Source organism: Ursus arctos, unplaced genomic scaffold, assembly GCF_023065955.2.
Source record: "Ursus arctos isolate Adak ecotype North America unplaced genomic scaffold, UrsArc2.0 scaffold_10, whole genome shotgun sequence".
NCBI classification, from domain to species: domain Eukaryota; kingdom Metazoa; phylum Chordata; class Mammalia; order Carnivora; family Ursidae; genus Ursus; species Ursus arctos.
This window is the reverse complement of record NW_026622764.1, coordinates 56,267,082-56,292,106: the sequence shown is the minus strand read 5'-3', so window position 1 is coordinate 56,292,106 and position 25,025 is coordinate 56,267,082.

Genomic DNA, 25,025 nt, shown 5'->3' with positions numbered 1-25,025 from the left:
GTTCCTTCTTTCCCAGGCATCTCCCTGCCGGCTTTTCTATAGCTCTTGAAATTCCCACATCACTCACATAAGGTAAGTCCTTGATGGTTCCTGTTAAAATACAGAACAAGACAACAATCAGGTCAGTGTCAGCTATTAGCATTTTTTAAAAAAGATTTTATTTATTTATTCAAGAGAGAGCGAGAGACAGAGCACGAGCATGGGGGAGGGGCAGAGGCAAAGGGAGAAGCAGACTCCCTGCTGAGCAGGGAGCAGGGAGCCCGACCCAGGGCTCCATCCCAGGACCCTGGGATCATGACCTGAGCTGAAGGCAGATGCTTAACCGACTGAGCCACGCAAGCGCCCCAGCTGTTGGCATCTTAATGGGCTACACATACAGACTTTCTGTCCAGTCAGCACTGAGAAATCTGTGCAGACAAGTTCTGGATATGTTATCAGGCCCCCTGGGCAGCTAGAGGTCCTCGTGAAGCTCTACGTAGGTTGCAGGTGGGCCTCCATTGACTAATGTATGTACTTAAGTATATCCCTTCTGGCTCTGGAAGGATTTAGGATGGCTTACAAACAAATATATAGTACAGCAATGTCAAAGGAGTAAAAAAAAAAAAAAAATATGTGGCAGAAGGAAATTGATAGTAAGAGAATAGCCAGAGCCAGGAGCAAGGTGAACATGCAAATTACGTTTCTTGAAATTCTGTGCGCTTATAGAGGTGAGCCATGTGTTTGAATTAAAAGCTTCTAGCAGGATGTGTGAAGTGGAGTAAAATAAGTCCAATAATATAGAAGATTAAAAAATCAATCCATTGCTTAGACAAGTCCAAGTACTTCTGTCATTGAGACCAGAGTGAGGTTTCCTCAGTAGGTCTTCCAAAAGGAATCATTGAATAATGTAAACAGTAATGTCTTTGCAACATCTTTGAACTAAATGAAGTGAAATGCTTCAAAGGAACCCTTTTAATAATACTCTTTATTTAGCCAAGGGCATTATATTAAAGTGCAGCTCGGTAAAGGCACTTCTGCAGGTACCCACCATGATGCATCCCAGGGTGTGAAGTCACTGGTGATCTAGTTTCATCCAGGGATAAGTTATAAATTAGCTAGTTGTTCTCAGGTACCAGTCTGGCAGTCAGTGATGAAACTTTCGTGGGTTCATGATGAAAATGAAAAACAGTGCAGTGATTAGTGAATTTTCCACAGCACTCAATTGCTGTAAAACCTCAACTTAAAAGACTATGCTTTTGTTATATCCTTACTTGGTAAAGGAAGTTAGCAACCTATGTCAGTAACCATCATCATATTTTTTTAAACTGGTCTGTGAAATACAAATCTGGGAAACCATTGACCTCAGAGTATGGAAAGAAACATAATCCTCTATGAATATTATTTTTCTCAGCAGGGTTTTTGATATCTTTATAACTTGCAGCAGTATGCCAGAAATTATACCCTCTGACAAATATCTGGAATGCAGCTCTCCAATGTTACAAGTTTAATACAAAACCATATGTTTTAAAAATCAGTCAGTCTGGGGGAAGAATTGATATACTATTATAAAAACTTAGGAACCAGACAAGAACCATGCCTAAATGGAAGCCGCCCCACTGTCCCTGTGAGTTGAGCCAAGGGAGGGCAGGGCCGAGAGTGTCCTCAGGAAGTTATTTTGGATCACTCACTAACTCACAGACAAATGCATGAGAGAGATTTCCAAGTTTTACACCACTGAGCACTGTCACAATAATTCCGACCCAGGAGCGCTGGAAAGTGGATATAACCAAGCGTTCATCTGGACCATTAAACAACGACCAAAGACTCTAGACAGAAATTACGCAGTAATAATACCTACAGAATGCTTAGCTTTGAGTAATTGAGCTGTTCTGGATTTCTTGAAAGATTAACAACTACATATTGGTAATAGATGACATCATCTCGCGGAAGAGATTAGTCAATATTTTTTGAGCACTGTTCTAAGCATTTTACGTATAAATACATTCAATCCTCACAACAACCTTATAAGATAATAATAATAATTATAATTATTATTATTATATCCTCATTTTATAGAGGAACAAACTGAGGCCACGAGCTGTTAAATAAGTGTTATCCAACTCCCAGAGGTGGAATCAAGCTTCAAACTCTGACAGCACGACCCCAGAGACCATACTTCCAGCAAGATGCTTCACAGACTCCTTACCTAGCTATAAGCCTAGAACAAGGTAGGAGATGGTTGCCAGGGATGGTGCCCTAATCTTAGACTAGTAAATTTGTGGCCATTCTTTCTGCAAGTGACCAGATCACAAGGACAATTTTCTGAGAAGGTCACTTTTAGGCTATAATAATAAAATCATATCATCTTCAGATAAGAGGGTGCTTCTTGTTCTAGTCTCGAGTCCTTGGCCTCCAGTTCATCCGGGAGTGATGTCAAATGGTTTCAATATGAGTTAGAAGCAAGGGGGATGAGGAGTGGAGTGTGACTCTGGTGCTCAGAGCATATCCTGATTCTATACACAGCATTTTATTGGATTGGTCAGGTGACTCCTGAATCCCTGGGTCATGGAAGGTACTAGGGAGCAATCTCTACCCGAACAGGAATGGTGTCTATGGTGTCTTTATTGAATTCTGGGGATTTTGGCCCACATCAAGTTCTATTCCACTTAGGCAAAGATCTAAGGAAGATAAAAATAAACTGCAAACTACCTTTTATTAGGCCTACCGGCTTCCTTCTAAGAAAAGAGCGTAGGAATGGTCAATAGTAGATTAGCTGTGCCTAAAGCTGGCCTTCCGGGATGGAGGTAGAACCAGTAGTCAGCTCATCATTAGTCTGTTCCCCAGAGCTTGGGCTCTCTCTGCTGTGCTTTCAGCCTAGAAACCCTCCAACCTCTGACATTGACCTCCGGCTCCACTTTGTGTCACTTTTCATGTTAAGCTGTCACCATGGCAACACTCCACACCTTTTGGGTCTCTGGCCTGTGGTAATATGGGCTCTCTCCAGCAGGTGAGTCAATAGAAGTTCAAAGTATTTACGAGTTAGGAAATCACAGGTGGCCAGAGCTGATAAGGGTCCAGTTTTTTGAGACTATTCTCACCAATTTCCCTGAGTCCAAATATCGCATTTCTATCGCCAACCTTCTGGGCAAAGCTTAATCTCTTGGTTTGGGACCACTCAGGGAATCTATTCCCCTTCCACTACGGATACTTCTTTTTCAACGCAAACTCTTCTGTACTTTTCTAGTCTTTTCTTCTTTCTAACTTGTAGTCTGGAGTCTTTGTTCTTTTTGTTCTGCAAATCTTTTAAAGTCTCTGAGTTTCTTCTGGGGAAAACAACCTTGTTTATCCCCGGTTATCGGTCCCGTCATTGACATATCTACATGCAATGGAGTATCAGTGTAGACAGCGGAGGCCTCTCACCACGGTGGGGGCAGGGATAGAGCTACCAGGGCACAGAGGACACATTTGCCAGCAGAATTTCCCCGCTCCAAAAACTGTTACTTTGACTTGACAGAAGAACATTAAATATTCATGCATAGACTCATTCAACAAATGTTTATTGGTAAAGCGCTCTGCTAAAGCCAGTCATAGAGTTATCTGGGTCCTGCCTTGAGGGTTTTTTTCAGTCTGGTAGGAAAGCTGTGGCATGCCTTACATGATATGAAAGATTGCATTCTAGGCAGAGAATGTTACATCTATGAGAAATGTACAAAACAAGTGCCATGGGAGTTCAGATTACTTGGTTATTGAGAAATCGGAAATGAATCAAAATAAAAGAAAGCAGGAGTAAGAATTTACAGGGGGAGTGGATTAAAAGGTCAACTAGTCCATCTGATATGCTTTATAGATGAAATAAACAGACCCACATACATTTTAAAAAGTAAACAAGAAGATATATAGTTTAATTGTGGCAAAATTGGGTCTAGAACACAAGTGTCGGGATTTCTGGCCTGGAGCTATTTTATCTCTACCAAGTAGCCTCTCCCAATAACCCAAGAACATGTGGACCACAAATTGGGTCTCAATTAGCAATAGCCAACAAAATCGTCTTTTAAAAATTAAGACAGCCATTTAAATTGGAGACTGTCTTCAAAAAGATGGGCATGAACTCTTCGGTTGTATTTAGCATTGATTCATTTCTTGTTTTAAGAACCTACATCCAAAGGAAAGCTATGAAAATAAAGGAATAGGAAATGAGTCCATAAGAAAGGTTATGGAAATCAGAGTTATTTAGTCTGAAAAAAAGAATGTTAATGGGGAATTCTTTGGCCTTCAGGGAGTAGGAGGTCCCCAGCCAGCTGTTCTCCATTTCTTCAGAAGGCAGAAACCCAGAGAAAATAGACTTGCAAATCAAGCAGAAAAGAAGAAGTTGGATGGAAGGAAAAGGCCGCTGATCTGAAGGTCTGATGCACACAGACAAAGGCTGCTGAAGAAGGCTGTGGGTTGCTTTTCCCTTTCCGTTGGTCTACCTGGGAACCGATACTTCTCCCAGAAGTCCCATAGATCTGCCTGGAATGCAGTGAAAGACCTTTTCAGGATTTCTTCCAGGTCTGGAAGATGATTCAAACTCTAATACCCATGCTGGATTGAGCTTATGAATTAGGAAAAAACAAAAAAATAAAAATAAAATGTGAGGGGCGCCTGGGTGGCTCAGTCATTAAGCATCTGCCTTCGGCTCAGGGCGTGACCCCAGAGTCCTGGGATCGAGCCCCGCATCAGGCTCCTCTGTTGAGAGCCTGCTTCTTCCTCTCCCACTCCCCCTGCCTGTGTTCCCTCTCTCGCTGGCTGTCTTTCTCTCTGTCAAATAAATAAATAAAATCTTTTAAAAAATAAATAAAAATAAAATAAAATGTGGCATCATATTTCCTGGCAATTAGAAAGAGAATGGGATCAGACATTTCCACAAGATGTGAGAATTTGAGAACTGAAAAAGCTAATGAAGTGTATTGCTTGACACATGGTCATTTTCCAGGCAAGGTTAAAAAAAGAGATTGAGAAGAAAACATGCATGTTCACGAAACTTTCTGTGGAATTTCCAGAGCCTTCCCATTCCCACTCTTTCCTTCTCCCTCTCCCAAATTATTATCCCTCAAAACAATTCTCAGGTATTGTTGAATCTCTAACTTATTAACTGAGAATGGCATAAGTTCCTGGTTCCAAAAACTGAATATAGAATCATCTGGAAAGTTGAAAATAAAATGGAAAAGCCGAGGTCCCATTTCTTTTTTTTTGTTTTGTTTGTTTGTTTAAAGATTTTATTTATTTATTTGACAGAGAGACAGCCAGAGAGAGAGGGAACACAAACAGGGGGAGTGGGAGAGGAAGAAGCAGGCTCCCAGTGGAGGAGCCTGATGTGGGGCTCGATCCTGAAATGCCGGGATCACGCCCTGAGCCGAAGGCAGATGCTCAACGACTGAGCCCCCCAGGCACCCCCCAGGTCCCATTTCTAGAGACTCTGAGTTCGTAGGGTGAAAGCGGAACCTAAGTATTTGTAGTTTTGAAAAACTCACTGGATGGTCCCAATGCCCAGGTTTGAGGACAATTTGCTTGTGATATTTTTCTCTCCCAGAGGTATTTTCACTTTAACAGGGACCTTTTGAAGACCTCTGAAATTTTCAAAACCCCAGTGAATCTGAGATGGTGAAATTTCTTTTTTTTTTCTTTCTTTCTTTCTTTCTTTCTTTCTTTCTTTCTTTCTTTCTTTCTTTCTTTCTCTCTCTTTCTTTCTTAGATTTATTTATTTTGGCGGGGAGGGGGGAGAGGCAGCAGGAGAGGGAGAGAGACAATCTCAAGCAGACTCCCTGCTGAGCACAGAGCCCGACAAGGGGTTTGATCCCATGACCCTGAGATCATGATCTGAGCTGAAATCAAGAGTTGGTCGCTTAACCAACGGAACCACCCCAAGAGATGGTGAAATTTCTGATGCAGGAGGTCAGGGCAGTAATTTTGGGTATTTCATCCCCAGAGTTGGAATGCATCTACTCTGCAGACTTGATAGTGACCTTGGTTTTGCAAAGGGAACTGTCACTATTGCATGGGAGTGATCTGAGGAAGGAGTAGAACTTCAAATACCTAGGACGAATGGCAGTGTCCTCAGGGAGGCGTGAAGTGAAACACAAGGCAGGAAGACCAGCAGATCCACTTTCGGGGCTCTCTGGCTGGCTGTAAAATCAGCTCTTGACTGGTGTTTTGTATTCTTTTATGAGATGGTCAGTCAGGTGCAGCCACAAGAGACAGAGGAGAGGCTCAGGAAAAAAAATGAAGTTTATTAGACTCACAGGTCCACGAGGGTATGGCATGCCATGCAGCCTGCCCTTTCCACACACGGGAAAGTCACCAGGGTGGTTAGGCAGCAAAAGGGTGAGGGGAAGGCTCAGAGCTGAGCCTTTTGTTGGGGTTTCCCTGGGAAAGGCAAGGCAGAGCAGGGTAAACAGTTTGAGATCGGCGACTCTGGATAATACCTGCAGGCTGCAGGGGTGGTCCCTGGTTGCCTAGCACCTGGATGGGATGACTAAGGCAGAGGAATAGTGCCCTCTGAGGTATATTGGCCAGAGAGAGGAAGTAAGGCTCTGGATTGGTTAGGGGATATTCCTGGCTGTGTCCTTTTTTATATCTCTAAGAATTGGCTAGTCCAGGGAGGGGCAGTCTTTCCCCAGCCAGAAAGATTTGTTTTGTTTTGTTTTGTTCTGAATGTCAAAACAGCATAAATACAGAAAATTTAAAATATTTACAATACAATTGGTTTCTTATCTGAGGGGTATTATCATTATTATTATTATTTACTATTTATCCTGTGGTAAATCGCCCCTATAGTGTTGTACATTGCTGAGGCTGGGTAAGGTCTAGAAGATCTAGATTTGCCAGGTTTTCTCCCCTCTTGAGCCATTTTAAAAAGACCAGCTAAGGAACTGAAAAGACAATAAGGAATAAGCCTGCAAGGAAATTGATGATGAGTTGCTTACTGACCCTTAAGGCTCCTTCAGACTTGCCGCACTGATCCTCCAGCCCTGACAGGTAATCAGAACTCTTCTGAGTAATTCCCTGCTTCATAAATTGGAGTACTTGAGTATCACATTGACAGGAACTCAATATTTTCCTTGGGAGGATTTGGTCAGCCTGCACCGGCTGTTCATTAGTAAATGGTAGTAATGCCGAAGTAGTGATTCCCAATCAGTGTTTATCTCAACTATTGTGGAGCAGAACCTTAGTTGTCCTTCCCAGATCTCTTCTTCCCTTCTTCTTGGGAACCTACCTGCCCACTTAGAGACTGGATTTCCAAGCCAGCTTTGCAGAGAGGCGTGGCCACGTGATTAGATTGTCCCCAGTGAAAAGCGAGCAAATGGATGTAGGTAACTTCCGCCTAACCCAGATGAAAGAAAAGTGCTTGCCCGGGACTCTTTTTTCTTGTGACGTGTGACGTGGAAAGTACACAGACCAGGGAGTCAGTTGCAGCCACGTGAAAGAGGCTAATGCCCCAGGGGAGCAGAGCAATGAGATGGAAGGAAGCTGGGACTCTGAGGCATCTTCTGGGGTCAGCCCCACCTGCTAAACAGGAGCATTTACCTTGGGACTTTTTTTTTTTAAAGATTTATTTATTTATTTATTTATTTATTTTTTTTTTTTATTTATATTTCAGTGAGAGAGAGTGCACAGTGGGGACGGGCAGAGGGAGAGGGAGACAGAAACTCAAGCAGACTCCATGCTGAGTGCAGAGCCTGATGCGGGACTTGATCTCACAACCCTGAGATCAGACTTGAGCTGAAACCAAGAGTCGGACACTTAACCGACTATGCCACCCAGTCGCCCCTCACCTTGGGACTTTTACAAAAGAAATAAACTTCCACATTATTTGAAGCATTGTATTGTGGGTCTCTTTGTTATGGCTGCTGAGACTTTACCTAATTAATACACATAATTACAGATGTGACTTTTTACTGGTTTTTCTGAAAGAGATCATGATTTTCATGGAAACAAAGTACCTTAGAATGTAGAAAAAGTAAAAGACCATCTTGTTCAATTTCCCTCCCATGCAGGAATCCCCTCTACAATGTCCCTTCGGAAGGTCACCCAGGCTCTGTACCAACACTTCTGTGCCACTCACTGGACGGCCAGATCATGGGCTGCTTTGTTTACACTTTTATGCCATCCCTCCCGTGACCAACAATGTAGTGTGTTGTATGGACTCTGAGAAACAAACTGAGGGCTTCAGAGGGGAGGAGGGTGGGGGATTGCGGTAGGCCAGTGATGGGTATTAAGGAGGGCATGTATTGCATGGTGCACTGGGTGTTATACGCAAATAATGAATCATGGAACATTACATCAAAAACTAAGGATATACTGTATGGTGACTAACATAACATAATAAAAATTATTTAAAAAAAAAAAGAACAACTAATTGTCCTGTAAGGCATCTAACTCATCCTTCCCCATAGTCTGGTTATGTTATGGTCTATATAACACCATTCTAGAAGATGTTCCTTATATAAAACATTCTGGAGCCAAGTAAACTTTGAAAACACATATACTATACTTCCCCTTGAAAATTACATATACCCTATATATTAATATTTTAAGGTTTAGCAAAGTCTGAAATAAATTTGTTTAACTTGGCTTAATCTAGACTTTATTAATGGCCATGAACCATTCCTAGACGCTTACTTTTTTTCCTGAATCATATCTGTCAACATCATGTAGACCTGGTACATTCTAGAAAACACATCTAGGAAATGTAGATTTAACCCATGACCTGGACTCAGTTGGCACCATTTCCTCAACCACTGAGCCTGTCAACCATAGACCGACAGGATGTAGCTCCACATAGGATAGAAAAATGTTGGAATTTGTTTATATTGCTTGATTATTGGATGTCAGCCCAGTCTGTAATAAACAGGAAATGTTTTTATTTGAGAATATACCAAGAACTCCAGAGACAAAGGAAATACACACCCAAAATAAAATCTTCGCCCAACAAACCATAAACAAATAACTAAATTCTTCCTTCACAGTACCATTTACAGGGCTTACTAACAGAATCTAGTCTTTACTGATAAGAGAACCTGGTTTCTCTCCTGTATAATCCCAGCGTACTTTAGTAGGAAGAGTATGGGGGGCACCTGGGTGGCACAGTGGTTAAGAGTCTGCCTTCGGCTCAGGGCTTGATCCCAGCGTTATGGGATCGAGCCCCACATCAGGCTCCTCCGCTATGAGCCTGCTTCTTCCTCTCCCACTCCCCCTGCTTGTGTTCCCTCTCTCGCTAGCTGTCTCTATCTCTGTCGAATAAATAAATAAAATCTTTAAAAAAAAAAAAAAAGAGTATGGGACTAGAGCCGAGCAGATCTAGATTTGAATCCCACTTACTATCTGTATGGGACTAGAGCCGAGCAGATCTAGATTTGAATCCCACTTACTATCTGTGTGGGACTAGAGCCGAGCAGATCTAGATTTGAATCCCACTTACTATCTGTATGATTTTTGGAAAGTTATTTATTCTAACTGAGCGTCAATTTCCTTTTTGATAAAATGGAGATAAAAATCTGTCATATGTTTGCAGGAATTGAGATAATGCCAGCAAAACACCTAGCACATAGTAGGAGTTCAAAAGATGGTAGAGTTACCTTTACTTCTCCACTCTCCCCTCACTCTCCCCTTTTAAAATGTTTACATCTATTTCAGACTGACTTTACCATATATCTCATTACTGTAGGATGCATCCCATATTCCTTAGCCAGATCCAAGAAATCTACTTAATATCCATTTAAATTGAAAGGATCTAATTTGTTTACCTTGCTGCCCAGTTATGTCTTTCTCTTGTTAATACTTGTTATAGAATACAAATCGTGAAGCCTTCCTTCTCTTTTGTCCAAGAAATTTCTGAGTTCTATCATTGAGGGTGTTATAGCGCCCCTTACTATAATGATTAATATTTGAAAAATATCACAGACAGCCACATTAACATTTTCCAACTAAATTGGTTTTTTTTTTCCTTCTTGATGGAGACAAAATATTATGACTGTAATTAAATGTCATTTATTTTCCTACAACTCTGTTTTAACAGATGAGGGCACTAAATGACACTGTAAGTCAAAACTACACTTTTGGGAACCAAAGAATTTTTCAGGAACTGAAACAGGTCAAAAGGTTAACTAAAGGTTACAAATTTGTTTGAAGTTTTGTTGGTTTACCCAATTTGTAAAAGGCAAAACTTTTGTTTGTGGCTATCCATGAGTAGCTTGTATCAGACAAACCCTCCCCTGAGAACAATTATAAAAGCTGAATAGTATTTTTTTAAGCGTGCAGTTGTTTGAAGATCTCAAATAACAGCCAAGGCAGTCAAAACTTTAGGGGCCAAGATTCCAGAAATAGTCCTTGATATAATAACCCAGTAAGAATAGAACAAGAAAGGAATATTACAGGCTAGTCACTTTTCTTAGCATAGTTTTGCCAAAATTATATATGAAATATTTACAAACAGAATTCAATATTACATGTAAAATGAATAAGCCATCATGACCAAACTGAGTTTATTCCATGGTTATTTAACATTAGAACTCCAATCAATGCAATTTTCTACCTTAACAGAATGATGGGGAAAGATTATATGATCATTTCAATAGATGCAGGATAATTATTTGATAAAGTTTGATACTTTATGGACTTGTAGAAAGCTAAAAATAGAAGGGGACTTCTTTAATCTAAAATTAAAAATGTTTTTGGAAAAAACTTATAGTAAACATTGTACTACATGGGAAATATTAAAACCTTTTCTCCTGAGAGCAGTAATAAGACATTGTATTGGAGGTTCCAGGCAATAAAATAGGTGATAAAAAAAGGCAAAAAAAAAAAAAACCCACAAAGAGATGTCATAAAAATTGAAAAGAAAAACATAAAATCATCATAATTTGTAGACCATATAATTGAGCACATGGAAAACCCATAAACTATTAAAATTAAAAGGTGAATTTAATAGGGTCTCTGGATACAAGGTCAGTACACAAAATTCAGCTGTATATTTATATACTAGAAACAAACAACCGAAGTAAAATTTTATAATGATACTCTTTATATTAGCATAAGACATGAAACAGTTACCTATTAAAACACATGTAAGGCCTCTACACTGAAAACAACAAAACATTATGGAGAGAAATTAATGAAATCTTAAATAATGGAATAATATACCGTACTTATGAATTGAAAGACTCAGTATTGAAAAGTTGTCAACTTCCCCCAAACTGATTTACAAATTGAATGCATTTACAGTTAAAATCCCACAGAGTTTGTGTGTGTGTGTTGTGTGTGTGTGTGTATGGGTGTGTGTGCGTGCATGTGTATAAATTGACAGCCTGCTTCTAAATTTTATATGGAACAACTAAGGGCCAAGAATAATCAAGACAATCTTAAAAAACAAAGTTGGAGACTCACTCTGCCAGATATCAGGACTTATACAATGTTACAGTAATTAAGACAGTGTGATACTGTGCAGAAAGAGACAAATAGATCAATGGAGAAAAACAGAATTCAGAAATAGACCAACACAAGTGATGTCATTTGACTCACGACAAAGATTACTCCTGCAAAACAATGGAAAAGCATAGTCTTTTCGATAAGCGATTGTGTCAGTTGGATATCCATACAAAAAATATATTGATTTCTACTTTCCGCCATTTGTCAAAATCAATTTCAAATTAATTGTGCACTTACATGTGAAGAAAACTTAGAAATGTAACATTGGAATACGCAAGGATATCCTTCATGGGGTACCAAAAGCATTAAGCATAAAGAAAAAAATTGATAAATGAGACTTTATTAAAATTAAGAACTTTCCTTTATCAAAAGAGGTCCGAGTGAAGATAAGGATATTGTAGTACATGTATCTGGTATATCCGGGTATCATATATGTATGTATATACAGTAACTCCTATAAATCAGGCAAGAAAACATAGATATTACTCATCCTTCTCTCCCAAAAAATGAGCAAAAATTTTGAGCAGACATTTCACCAGAGAGTATATTGAAATGGTCAATTGTGCTCAACATCACTAGTTATGAGATAAATGCAATGCAAAATCATGGTAAGATAACACTATGTACTCATTGGAATGGCTAAATTTTAACAACTGATAATATCAAGTGCTGATAAGGATGTGGAGCAATGGATTCACATACACTGCTGGTAAAAATATAATTTGGTATACCCTTTAGAAAAGCATAAGCAGTATCTACTAAAATTACACATGTATACTTTAATTTCAGTACTGGAATTAGCAATCCCACTACTGGGTATCTATCTAACAGAAATGCATACATATGCCCTTTAAGATGTTGGATATTGGTACAAAAATGTTTATTCAGAGATACTTCCAGTAGCTGGAAACAATCCCAATGCCTTCAATAACATAATGGACAAAGAACTTTTGGTATATTCATGAAACAAATATTGCACAACAGGGAAAATATCAATTTACTGCCACAGGCAACATGAATAAATCTTATAAACATAACAGCAAGCCAAAAAAGCCAGAAACAAAAGGGATAGGGGGAATTATTGATAACTGATGACATTTTTTAAAAATGGCTGATTTGTTTAAGTTTAGTATTTCTTCTTCTATAAATTTTGATAACTTATGTTTCTTAAAAATTATTTATATTTTCAACTTTATTGGCATAAAATTAATTACAGTAACCTCTTAAGGTTTTTTAAAGTTGCTATTACAGCTGAAATTTCCATCTGATTTTTCTCCTCTAAAAATTCCTCAATACTCTGGGCCATTGATGGTACTCCCCTCTCCTGTTTTCTAGTTACATTATAAGTTTATTCCCCTTTTAGTCCCCTGAAACTCTTTTTTGTCATTTCAAGAGGTTTGGGGAAGAAAGGAACATAGACGTTTCCATTTTTTATCCAATATTCCCTCAATAAGCATCTTTTTTGGAGGTATCTGCTATTTACATATTTTTAGACAATGTATAAGGCTACAAACCAATAGTAGTTTAGTATTATTATATACCCTCAGTAAGAAGTCTCTTTGGAAAGGGTTACCATTGATTATTTACCAATTTATTATTCAAGCTCGTGTATAGAAAACTAGTGAACGTTAGGGAAAGAAAATGCCTGGGAGAATGTTGAGCATCCAGATATTATTTACCAAGCAAATACTTTCACAGGGCATATGTTTGTTATTTCATTCAAACTCGTATCACTATGGAAGTAGTAAGTCTGTGTGTCAGTGTTTTGCTGTAAATGAAATCGAAGAAAAGAAAAGGGACTTAGGGACCACGCGCTACAGCAAACAAGTAGTTAGTGGCGGGTACAGGAAGAGAGTCAGGGTGACAAATGCAGAGAAGGCTAGTGACCTCTCGGAGATCCTATAACCTCTGCATGAAAATCGGAGAGCATTCCTTCACAAATAAAGAGCCCTACGCATCTCGACAGCAACACTGGATCATATTAACATGCACAAACACCTTCAACGTTCTGTAGAAAGAAGTAATTTTCTATCTAGGATTCTATACCCAGAAAAACTATCAATCATCTGTGAGGGTAGAACAAAAATACTTTCGATAGGCAAGGTCTCAAAACATTTACCTCCCATGTACCTTTTCTTGGGTATTTACTAGAGGAAATGCTCTGCTAAAATCAGAAAGTAAACCCTGAAAGAGGAAGACATAGAATCCAGAAAACAGAAGACTTCACACAAGAGGGAGGTGACGGGTATTTGCGGCAAGATGGCCAATGGAGAGCACACGTTGAGAGCCCTGTGTAGTAGGGCTTTTGACAGTGACTGGTCCAGATTGAAGCAGATCAGAAAGTTCGGGTCATATGTCTCCAAGAACATGAAGTTTGTACAACACCTAGATGAGTTTTAAAATATAAGCTCGACTGAGGGCTTCAGAGGGGAGGGGGGTGGGGGAATGGGATAGACTGGTGATGGGTAGTAAGGAGGGCACGTATTGCATGGGGCACTGGGTGTTATACGCAACTAATGAATCATCGAACTTTACATCGGAAACCGGGGATGTACTGTATGGTGACTAACATAATATAATAAAAAATATTATTAATAAAAAAATAAAAATAAAAAAATAAAATATAAGCTCGACACAACTATAGGGAGTTTGGGTTGAATTTGAGATTATTCATAGAAAATCAAGCAAAATAAAAACATGATCATTATTAAATTCAGGGAAAAGAAAACCGAAAGGAAAAGTATTTATAACACGCATCACAGCTCAATGAGAATAATGCTGATGCCATCAAATTAATGCTGATCACTGATCAAAACAAAATTATGGTATAACTACACGGGAGAAGAGAGGGAAGAGAAATTTGTGGCTTGTGATTGAAGCAATAGTTAAAGCATAATATTTAGAGATATTGAAGTAAATAACCAAAAGCAACAGTTAAAAAACATTTTTAAAGTAGCTGCCTTTGGGGAGTAGGAAGAAAAGGGTGAGAGGACAGCTATGTTTTATAGCAAGTCTTGTGGAACCATTGGATTACAACAATAAGCATGTTGAATTATGATAAACATAGAAACTAAAAAGTCAAACTATGAAAAGACTTGAATTTTATGCAATCTTGGACAAGTGACTTAGCCTCTCTGGACATAATAGGTAAAATAAATGGATAGGATAGGTAATCTTCAATTTGGGATGATCTCTGGTCCCCAAAATTTAAGTGTTAAACTACCTAGTTTTAACTTCAAGACTCAATAAGATCCCAGGAAATGGAGTCCAAATTTTAGAATTAGAAGGGATAATGGTGTCTAGCTGGATTCCTCAGTTTCCAAAGAGGAAATCCAGAGAAGCCAAGTGATTTGGTAACAGGGACGAGCTCGTTAGTGGCTGAGAACACACCGGGACACCGGTGTCCAGCTCTTGATCCGAATATTCTCTTTATTTTACCATACTGCCAGTGAGAGAGGGCTTAGTGAAAGAGAGAGACAAAACCACATAAAACTACATAAAACCAATTCTAAGATATTATTTCTTGCAGTTAAGCCAGAAAAGTGGTTTGATTGAACCTCTCCCTCCCCGCCCCCCCACCTCTTTTTTGATAGGCTTGTGTGCCTAACTCTAATTACAGCAAAGGTTAAAGGTAAGAAAAGTACATTTCTAATACAGAGATGAATCCATTTCCCGACACAGAGATTGTGCCAGTACCAATTTCATTGTGTGTCATCAAACCTTCCTTGTGGCCATTAGTAATTTTCCAGACTTACGTCCACACTGAGTCGGAGGTTGAATCAATGCTGGGGTTATAACAGAGACGCAAAGTGAACACATAAAGCTCGAGATGGTCTGCAAACAGTATTACAGGTGACATTCTGCCCAGAGCACACTCTGTATGCTGTGAACCTCTTTCCTTCCTCCAATTTGCTGTGCTTGCCTGCAATGCAAATGCAAGAGGGAAATCTAAGACCAGTTACTAAGGAGACAAAACAGGTGCTCGCGTGAGTCATCCTCTCTTTGGAGGGACCCTGGGTAAATTTTCTATGGTGGAAGCTTCAGTGGTGATTAATTCACTTTTGACATCCATTTCAATGCACAAGGGCTGAAGAATTAACTTCAAATTAAACCTTAGTTTTTTTCCACAACACTGGCAGGTGAAAGCAGAAAATGATTCACTGTGTCTTGGTCTGAGGTTACAGGAGAATCCCTGTTGTCTTCTTAGGGAAGGAAGGAGAGAGGCAGAAGCTTCTGGGTGGAGGAAAAGCGTGGGTGACAAATCAATCATTTGGCCCAGTAAGAGGAGCTGGAAAAAGGACCTGATGTTCAAGTGATACTCCCTTGTGCTGAATCCTGTAAGATGGCCAGTCCTACCCAGGCAGTTGGCCCTGGTAAGGTAAAGGATTTGGGTTGGGGTTAGGGGAGACAAGAGGAACACAATTTAGTTTGGACTTTCATTCCGGAAGGCAGCAGCATAATGGAAATGTCATGGGTTTAGCAATCAGATGGGTGTTGATTGCAGTCCCGATAATACCACCTAATAGTTCTGGCTCCTTAACCTTTGTGAACATCTGTAATCCGTGAACGATGCCTACCTCACAAGGTTGTTGTGAGGACACACGAATAGCAAGCACCTAAGAAATTTTGGAATTCTGTTCCCTTATGCTATACCCTGTAGACACAAGTTTAGATAGACGCGTAGAATCCCAAAACTGGAAAGGAGTATTAATGATCTCACTTGGCCTCTCAGAATGCATGAAGAAATTCTAACCCCTCTAAAAGAAGTCCAAAGGTCTTCTTCCAGCTTGTGCTTAAACACCTCCAGTAAGAGGGAATTTCCACCTCTGGAAGGAAGTCCTCTTATCTTCTATTAAATATTTTAGGAAGTCCTTTACCTATTTATCTTAGTTGGGGCCCCTAGAGACACACAGGATAAACTAGTCTAATCATTTTCGCAGGAAACACAGTACTTGTTTTCTTCTGATGTGTTATCTTCTTAACATGATATGCAACTTTCCTTCATTATTCTGACGGCTGTTCCTCCAAGAGTTTATAGCAGAGACTGAAGTCCAGCAACCAAGATCCATTCTGTCCGTCCTTTGCTGCTACTGAATTATAGCGGGGGAGATGGGACGTCTCGATGAACTGTCTTTCCGAGCCCGTCATGCAGTTAGGTAGGGACAGACTAGGCGGCACTAGCTTGTGAACAGAAATGGGGAGCCCCTGCCCTTCCTCTATCCTTCAGCTGTAACCTGCTCAGAGTGGTGACCCTTTCAACCCTGTGGTAGATGATAATGCCCCAGTGGAAGATGAAGGAACCTGCTTCCTTGTATGACCACATGGAACAGAGCCACATCCTAGAACATGCAGCTGGGGCTGTTACGTAAGAGAGAAGCAAGCTTGTTTGGTTTTTAAGCCACTGTTTCAATGGCTCTCATTGTATCAGAAGCCTGGGCTTACTCACACGAACCGGGACAGGTAGGTCCTCTCAAGGTGTTCCTGAGAAATGGGTCCAGTGATCAGGTTGTGTTGTGGTTTCACTAGAACAGAACACTTATCTCTCTTTTGTCAGATACTATCATATTTTATAAATGGAATCTAACGAGTTATTCTCGTGGAGTCACAGCACGTTGATTAAAATAAGCTAGAACCTGACAAATTTTTCCTGTGTTTTTGCTAAACCACCTATCCTCCAACCTATCCTTGTAGAATTGGTTTCTGGATACAAGGAAAATTCTTTATACGTATCCTTCTTCAGCATCCACTTGATAGATATGATCTATCATCCCAGTTTGGCAAGATCCTTTTGTTTTCTGGTTTGTCATCCATTCTTTTGCTTGCTCCTGTCAACTTCCAGTGATCCATATTTTTGATCGCCATGCCAGCTATAGCTTTAGTGGGGTGTAATTTTATACTTTAATACTGGCATTAAGGAATAATATATATATATATATATATATATATATATATATATATATATATTCCACTAAAATGAACCTAGAGTCCTCCGTCTGCAGCTTAACAGCATGCTTATGGTCCCCTACGGTGCAAGTAACACTTATAGGGTTGCCCCTCACATCAGTGCATTGCGATGAATGGTGCAAAAATGGCAGTTAACACTAACATGCCAGGAAACGCACTTAGCCCAATGTCTGTCTTCTCTATCTTGCAGCAGGTGTCAAAACCTTGTCCTCCCACAGGATTGTACTGCTTGTCTCTAAATGGAAAAAAGTCCTGGCTATTCTGCTACTCAGTGAATGAGTTCCCTTTGTTCCTTCTCATTTGTAGACATACATCTGCAGACAGGAACATATAAACAAATGTGTTACCGTTTTAATTATCTGTCATCCGTAAATGGATACACTAATGTAGCAGACTAATTAAAAATTAACAATGCAACATCACTGTGAAACTAAAAGCCAAGTTTTAGCTTCTAGTAACTATTTAGGATCAGAATACAATTACTGAGTAAAAAGAGTTCAACTCTGATTAATTTTGGTAGAAATGAGGGGGCTGATAATGCTTGCTAGATATCGCTGAAATTAGCACTCCAAATTACCTCACATTTCTGTATGTTTCTCCTGCCAAACATAATGGCAGTGCTGACAGAATGACTGTGTTGGGAGGACAGTCTGGGACTCGGACCTGTTCAGCAGACCCTGCCGGGTTCCGTGCCTCTGCAGTGTCCCTGGCTTCTCTTCCCCTTGGGCTTCGTCATCACCTCTTGAATTCCCAGGCTGATTAGGAAGTTTCCAGCTGGATGCGCCCAGTATTCGAATTCTATGTCAACATAAACTAGTGGTCTTAAGCAGGAGGACGTCATACACATTTGCTGGATCAAAAGCATATACTGAACCATCAAAGACATGAGGGCCTGTGTTTTGAGTCCTGTTTGAGTGTATTCAACATCACCAAAGTTTAGGGATGGGATAAACCCCAAAGATACCGGAGGGATTTGGTGCGTCCCTACAGAATAAGAACTTAATCAACCACGCCTGGAACAGAGCTGACGTTCCGCAGAGCCTGACCTCTGAACGCCAGCTGTCATCTGTTAGAGCCTTCCAGTTCCTCTGCCTTACTTGGCCTCAGAGAAGAAAATTTTCATTGATCAATGATGACTACTTGGAAAGTCCTTTCCATCTTAGCACCTCTCCTATGTTTCTCTGCAAGCTTCTTTATACACTTTATTCTGCAGTCTTAATAAAATTGAGTGGAAAATAACAGCTCCCTGCGCTTTCCATCGAAGCTGTGTCTTTCCTCATTAGCCCAGCTTTTTCCCAGCTTGCTTATCTACACGGTTCCTACACACTTTCTCACGGGCAAAACCGCCACTGTCCCTCCTTAGCATGGAGAAAAACATTCCATCTTGAAAGTTCTTCCTTTTGATGATGTACATATCCAATCTGGTCCTCTTTTCATGTTCCCTAACTTAGCTGATGGCACTCTTATGAGCTTTTAACTCACAGATGATTTCTCCAGCCATGTCCAGTCTTCTAATAAGCCCACCAAAGGCATTCTTCATTTCTGTTGCAGTGTTTTTTGTTTTTTGTTTTTTTTTTATCTCGAGCATTTCTTTTTGGTTCTATCTGAGGCTTTCCCTCTCTCTGCTTCCATTGCCCATCTGCTCTTACGTGCTATCTACTTTATCCATCAGACCATTGGAAGATATTGTAATATTTTATAAGATATGCATCAACATAGTTCTAAACTTCCTATCTGATAATTCCAACCTGGCGTGTTGGGTTCTGACAATTGTTCCATCTGTTCAAACTGTGTTTTTTGCCTTTTAGCGTGCCTTGTCATTTTTTCTTGGTGGGTGGACATGGTGTACAGAGCAAAAGGAGCTGCTGTAAATAGGTCTTGACCAATGCGGTGGTGAGGTGTGGGGGAGGGGAAGCGTTCTACAGCCTGTGATCAGGTCTCAGTCTTTCAGTGAGCCTGCACCCCTGGACTGTGAGCTTCCCGAGTGTTTCTAGGGGTTTTTTCTTCCCTCTTAGGTGGGGCAAGATGGCCAGAGTGAACTGGAGTTCATGGTTTCCTTTCCTCTGGTCAGTAGGATAGGCTCTCGTTAACGAGTTCCCTCTGAAGGCAGGCCTAGTTAAGAAAAGCAGAGTACTCACCCATAGTTCAAAAGGATTCTTTTCCCCCTCCCCCTGCCTGAAACTCAAGGGGATTTTTTTTTTCTCTAGTATGTACTGTGGGAACCTGGTTGAGCTCCTGGAGGTCAAGCTCACAATATTTGCTGTCCCGTGGTGTCTGATGTAGGGATGAGATTGCTCATGACTGGGTCCCCTGGGCATTTTTAACTCTCAGAATTGTCGCTAACTAGGGTCCAGGTTTTCCTAATGGCGTTGGCTCCAGCGGTGGTTTCTGCTCATGAATCTCTGCCCCCACTATTTGAATTTCTCTGTATTCTGCTTTCTGTCTCTTTAATCTTAGGGGCAGAAGTTTGCCCCGTGCCCTCCCCTCTCTTATGGATCCAAGGAGAGTTGCTGATTTTTCAGTCTGTTCAGCTTTTTACTTGTTGTTAGAACTGAGTGGTGACTTTCAAACTCTTTACATGCAGAACTAGAAACACAAAGTCCTCCTGTTATAAGTTTTTAATGACTTTAGGAGTCCGTCTAGTTGTGTGACTCATAAAACTAGAATCTCATCCCTACATCAACTACCAAGCCTTTTGTTGACATTTATCTCCTAAATATCCCATGACTCTGTTCATTTTATCTCCTCTGTGCTCTCCACGTTGGCCCAAGCCACCGTCACCTCCCACCTCTTCCACTGTCCCCTGCTGAGGGCCCCCTGTGACTGTTCCACACCCTGAACAAGATTTCAGAACAAAAATCTCTATATTACTAATCCTCTTACGAAATGCTGTGGTCAACAAGAGCCGGGCCTTTGCCAATGGAAAGCCCCTAAGCAGACATAAACAGAAATTTCCCAGGTTCTGCAAAAAAGACACAGAAAATTCTTAAAGGCAGTCCAGCAAGAATTTCATCACTCAGAACTGGGATTTTAGGCCTGTGTAATGGGGACGGCTGACTAAGCAGGATTGCTGCCTTACAACGGTGGTCAAATAAATACTGGAAAGCCCATGGTTCAGGCCTTTCACATTTAAAGGACTGGCCACCCTGGCAAGCTGTGGCCACAACTCACACCTGGAAACACCTGAGGGCCTGAGAGGTATCTTTGGTCCATGCTGTTCTTATACTCACTTTGATGCTTCAAAAAGCTAGTGAGCAGAAATGATTGGAGCCCACAGGTTTCATTTTCCCCATCCTCAAGCCCAGTCCTGATCTTCCTGTTCCGGTGCTATCTTACAGTGACCTCCCATAGTTCTTATAATAAGACAGACTCTGTAGTGTGGCTTCTGTCCTGCTCTGCTTCCCTCACTCTCTCTGTCCAGACACAATGACTTTCTAGCTCTTCATATTTGCCACCAATACTCCCTCCTGCCCCAAAGCTGTTCTCTTAGCCCGGGAGGCTCTTTCCTCAACTTCTCAGCTTAGTAACTTCCACTTATCTCTCTGATCTCAGCTCAAGCACTATTCCTTTGGAGAAGACTTTCCTGACCTGTCTAGTGAATCAATTCCCATTAGTGGAGGTTTTTGTAGCATTTTGTATTTCTTCCTAACATTGGGCATCATTGTAGTTTCATATCCGTGTAACTGTTTGATTACTATCTGTGTCCTATGAGAGCCAGGACAATGCCTTGTTTTGCTTATAATTGTTTCCCCTATGCCTAGCCCGGCGCTTGATTTTAGTAGGTACTCGATAGATGTAATGAATGAAGGAATGAGAGCCCTTGTATTTGTTATAAAGAGAAATCATGGTATAACGGACATCTTTTCTCTTTTTGGATGGGGTTGGCCAGTTTGTCAACAGTATTTATTGAACTTGTACGAGGCGGAGAGTACTGTTGTCTGTTTTTATATATTTTAATAGTCCCACGATATATGGTACGTGAGTGCTGTGCTGTGATTTCAGGGAAGAAAAATAAGGCATAACAAAGAGGCGCTGATCTTTTTCATCTTCTTTATGAAATATGTTAAAGATAAGTAACTAGAGACCGACACACAAGGAATAAATCACTTCCAAAGATCACACAGAAGGTAAGTTAGTGATGTAACTCAGAATCGTGGAAGCCTGGCTTCCTCTTCCTTCAGCGGCGTTGTGCATTTTTAAGGACTCGTCTGTTCTAGACACACGCAATCTGACCTGGTGACTCACCACAGGTAGTTCCGGTCAGCATTACCTAATACATCCCGGGCAGCCAGCGTGAGCTGGCGTCAGTTTCTGTCTCCAGGAGAGAGGGAGAGAAGCCGCTGTCCAGCAGGGTCCTGGGGAGGGTCAGCCCCTGCAGGCCTGGAGCAGAAAACAAACGAAGCAGGAGTCCCATTCCTGTTCTGTAGCTGAGGCTGGTTTAGAAGGATGCCACTGATTTCATCACTCGTCTGTGTGGACTGCATTTCATTTACTGAATGGTTGTGCAACAGGAAAAGTGATTCAAGGGGAATTAGGCAGCAGGCTTGTTTACCAAATGTTAACTTCGCTCCGAACACCAAATCACTGATGTGTGCCATGGGCAACAACGTGGTTTTGTCTGTCACAGCAGGCACTGTGTGGGTGGACCTCGGGAAGGGCTCCTGGGAAGGAGGTGTGGCTGGTACAGAAGAGCCAGGAGTGAAGGCTGAGCCTTGAGGCCTTTCCTGACGGGCAGTGAAGCAATAGTGAAATAAGGACTGGCTTTATAAATATTTGATGGTCGTTGTATGGTATGTGTGGCTCGTTGGAGAAATATTATGTATCTTAAGAACATTTTTGTGGAGAACATGCTGTTGTTTTGTTGACTGTTAAACCAGAAGCTTCAGAAGAAAAAACACTCTTATTTATCCCAGATGTCCACTGGAAACCCAGTGTAGCAAACTGGGGAGCCGATTCAGTGCCTGGACAAGTAATGTCTCATTTGGACTTGCTTTACAGGGCATGGGAAGAAAATGTGTCTTTAGACTTCCCATTCGTTAAGTATTTTTCAGATTGTGAAATTTAAAAATAGTTAAAAAAATCCCAAATCCATCGCGCGTTCAAACCGCATGCTGGGCGTGGAGCCTACTTAAAAAAACACTTAAAAAAAATCCCAAATCAACAATGATTCAGCCCAAGATTAATGCCCTTTCAAAAGAGGTGATTTAAAAAAAGGTAGACCAAGGTAAGTGGGGGTTTGTGAGATACAAGAGAAGTGTGGAGTTGTGAGAATTTTCATCTCAAAAGGGTCAGTCATGAATTTTGAAACACAAGATAATAGGTAGAAAATTGTCATTTGTTGCTTTTGGCTGTCCAACCTTGAGCCCTTTCACAGCATCCCGATTTCCCTGGAGGGAATTGTCCTCCCCCAACGTGTGTTGTCCTGATGGCACAGGCAGCACCTGCCTTCCTCTAAGGAAACTGAAAGGAACCCATCCTCCCTCTCCCTGGGGGATGCACACAATCTGGGCTCAACCAATCGGATTCACCAGGTCAGGAACCGGAATCCTGGGCAAGTAATAAAAGAACATGAGAACTGGGCCATTATCTCTGGCTGACCAACCCACCACGCTGTGTGGCTGTGGTTCTCATTACATCCGGTCTTCTGGGTTCCCATAGTTCCTGTGGGTTTTAATGGTTGAATGCCTCCAGCCCCCCGAGGGTGCTCTGAGCCCCCATGTCCTTCCAGCAAATTTCTTTAGCCAGAGCTGGTGACTAATATACAAATGGTAAATTAATATGAAGAAGACTGTTGAGATGGTATGAAATTAAAAAGCATTCAAGGGCATATCCTCAGGAAAAGCCAGGGCATGGGAAATTCTGGGCCCGAGTCAGAGGATGTTTCTGAGGCAGGATTCCGGGAGGCTGAGAGAAATGCGAGGTGTGGGACTTTCCAGGTTCTGAGGTAGACCTGAGAACCAGAATCATTACCTCCCCCTACTACAATGATCAAGGACACCAAGAAAAGCAGCACGACTGTGGCAGTGGTTCAGAAACGACTTAAGGTTTTTCATAGTGGAACTTGAATATGAAAGGTGAGATACACCATGTTTAGAAGAAAAAGCGAGGAAGGGAAGTTGAGGCACCACAGAGATAAGCCAACATAGAAAGCACTACCTCTCCCCCCTGGCTGGAGGGATGGGGGGAGCAGGTGGCAGAGCTATAGTGGTATTTGGGGAGGGGCTTCTGCACTGTAGAGGCTAGGACTGGTGGAAGCAGGAATTGCAGAGGAGACACAGTGACTCTTGGAGGGACAGACTCCATGGCACAGAGAGAGGGCAAGACATACACTGGCCTCTCCATCCCTCCTGCCCTCCAGGCTGAACCATCGGCTGGACCCTGCTGAAAGCCAGGAGATGGGAGTCTGGAAAATGCAGCTTGCAGAGGAAGGCATAGAAGAGTGAATAGGCAATGACCCTACTGAGTGGAGATGGGATAACCTAGCCAGGAAAGACACTGCGATATTCAAAGGTAAGATCTGAGGAGGCGTCCAATGGCATGACCATAACCACAGCTGGCTGGAGGAGATGGTCCTGTTGGGCTCCCAATGCTGCGGTAACAAATGACCACACATGTACTGGCTGAAAACAACGGTCCAGTTCTGGGGGTCGGAAGCCTGAAATCAGTTTCACTGGGTTAAAGGGAGGATGTCATCAGGGCTGGTTTGTTCTGGAGTCTTCGAGGGAGAACCCGTTTCCTTGCCTTTTGCAGCTTCTAGAGGCCACCTGCATTCCTTGGCTTGTGGCCCCATCCTCAAATCACTCCAGCCCCTTGCTTCCACCATCATATCTCCTGACTCTTAACTTCTGTCTCCCTGTTAAAGAGACTTCTTGTAATTGCATTGAGCCCATCTAGATAACCCAGATAATCTCTCCATTTTAAGATCCTTGATGTAACCCTATCTGGCCAGTCCCTCTTGCTATATAAGGCAACAAATTCACAGGTCCTGGGGATTAGGACATGAACATCTTCAGGAGCCGTTATTCAGCCTACTGAATAGAAATAGGAGAACTGAGTCAAACTGCCAGGTGTTGTGTGAGACTGGGAATAGGCAGGAAATTTGCTGCTTGTGTCCCGCGATCCTATGTCCTCATAGTGAAATGGGACATGCTGCCCCTTGCATGTGTGCTGTGCTGCTGCAGAATTAGCATCACGAAAGAGGAGGCGATTTGAATGGGACTCCGGGGTGGGGGGGAGGTATTATGGAGAAAACATTCCCATCGGTGCGGGTAAACAGTCATCCCATCCAGCATCGGCGACAGAATCCACGCGCAACCCACACCCTTCTCTGCTTTCCCTCTTGTCTCTCGATGAGCGGGGAGCTGTCGGGACACAGCATGGAAAAGGTGTGAGAGGAATGCAGAATCCAGCTGGGTTTCACACACAAGTCAGGAGGTGTGGTGGTCTACAGACATGGACGATAATAAAAGAATCTAAAATTCAGTGAGGTACAAAATAAACAGCTTAACCTGGATAAAGGGTTGAAAACTTGAGATTCTAAGATGAAAGAATTACTTAAAGCATAACCTTAAACTGGGAGCAACTCACCCTATCTGAAGGATATGGGATTTGGTATTCTT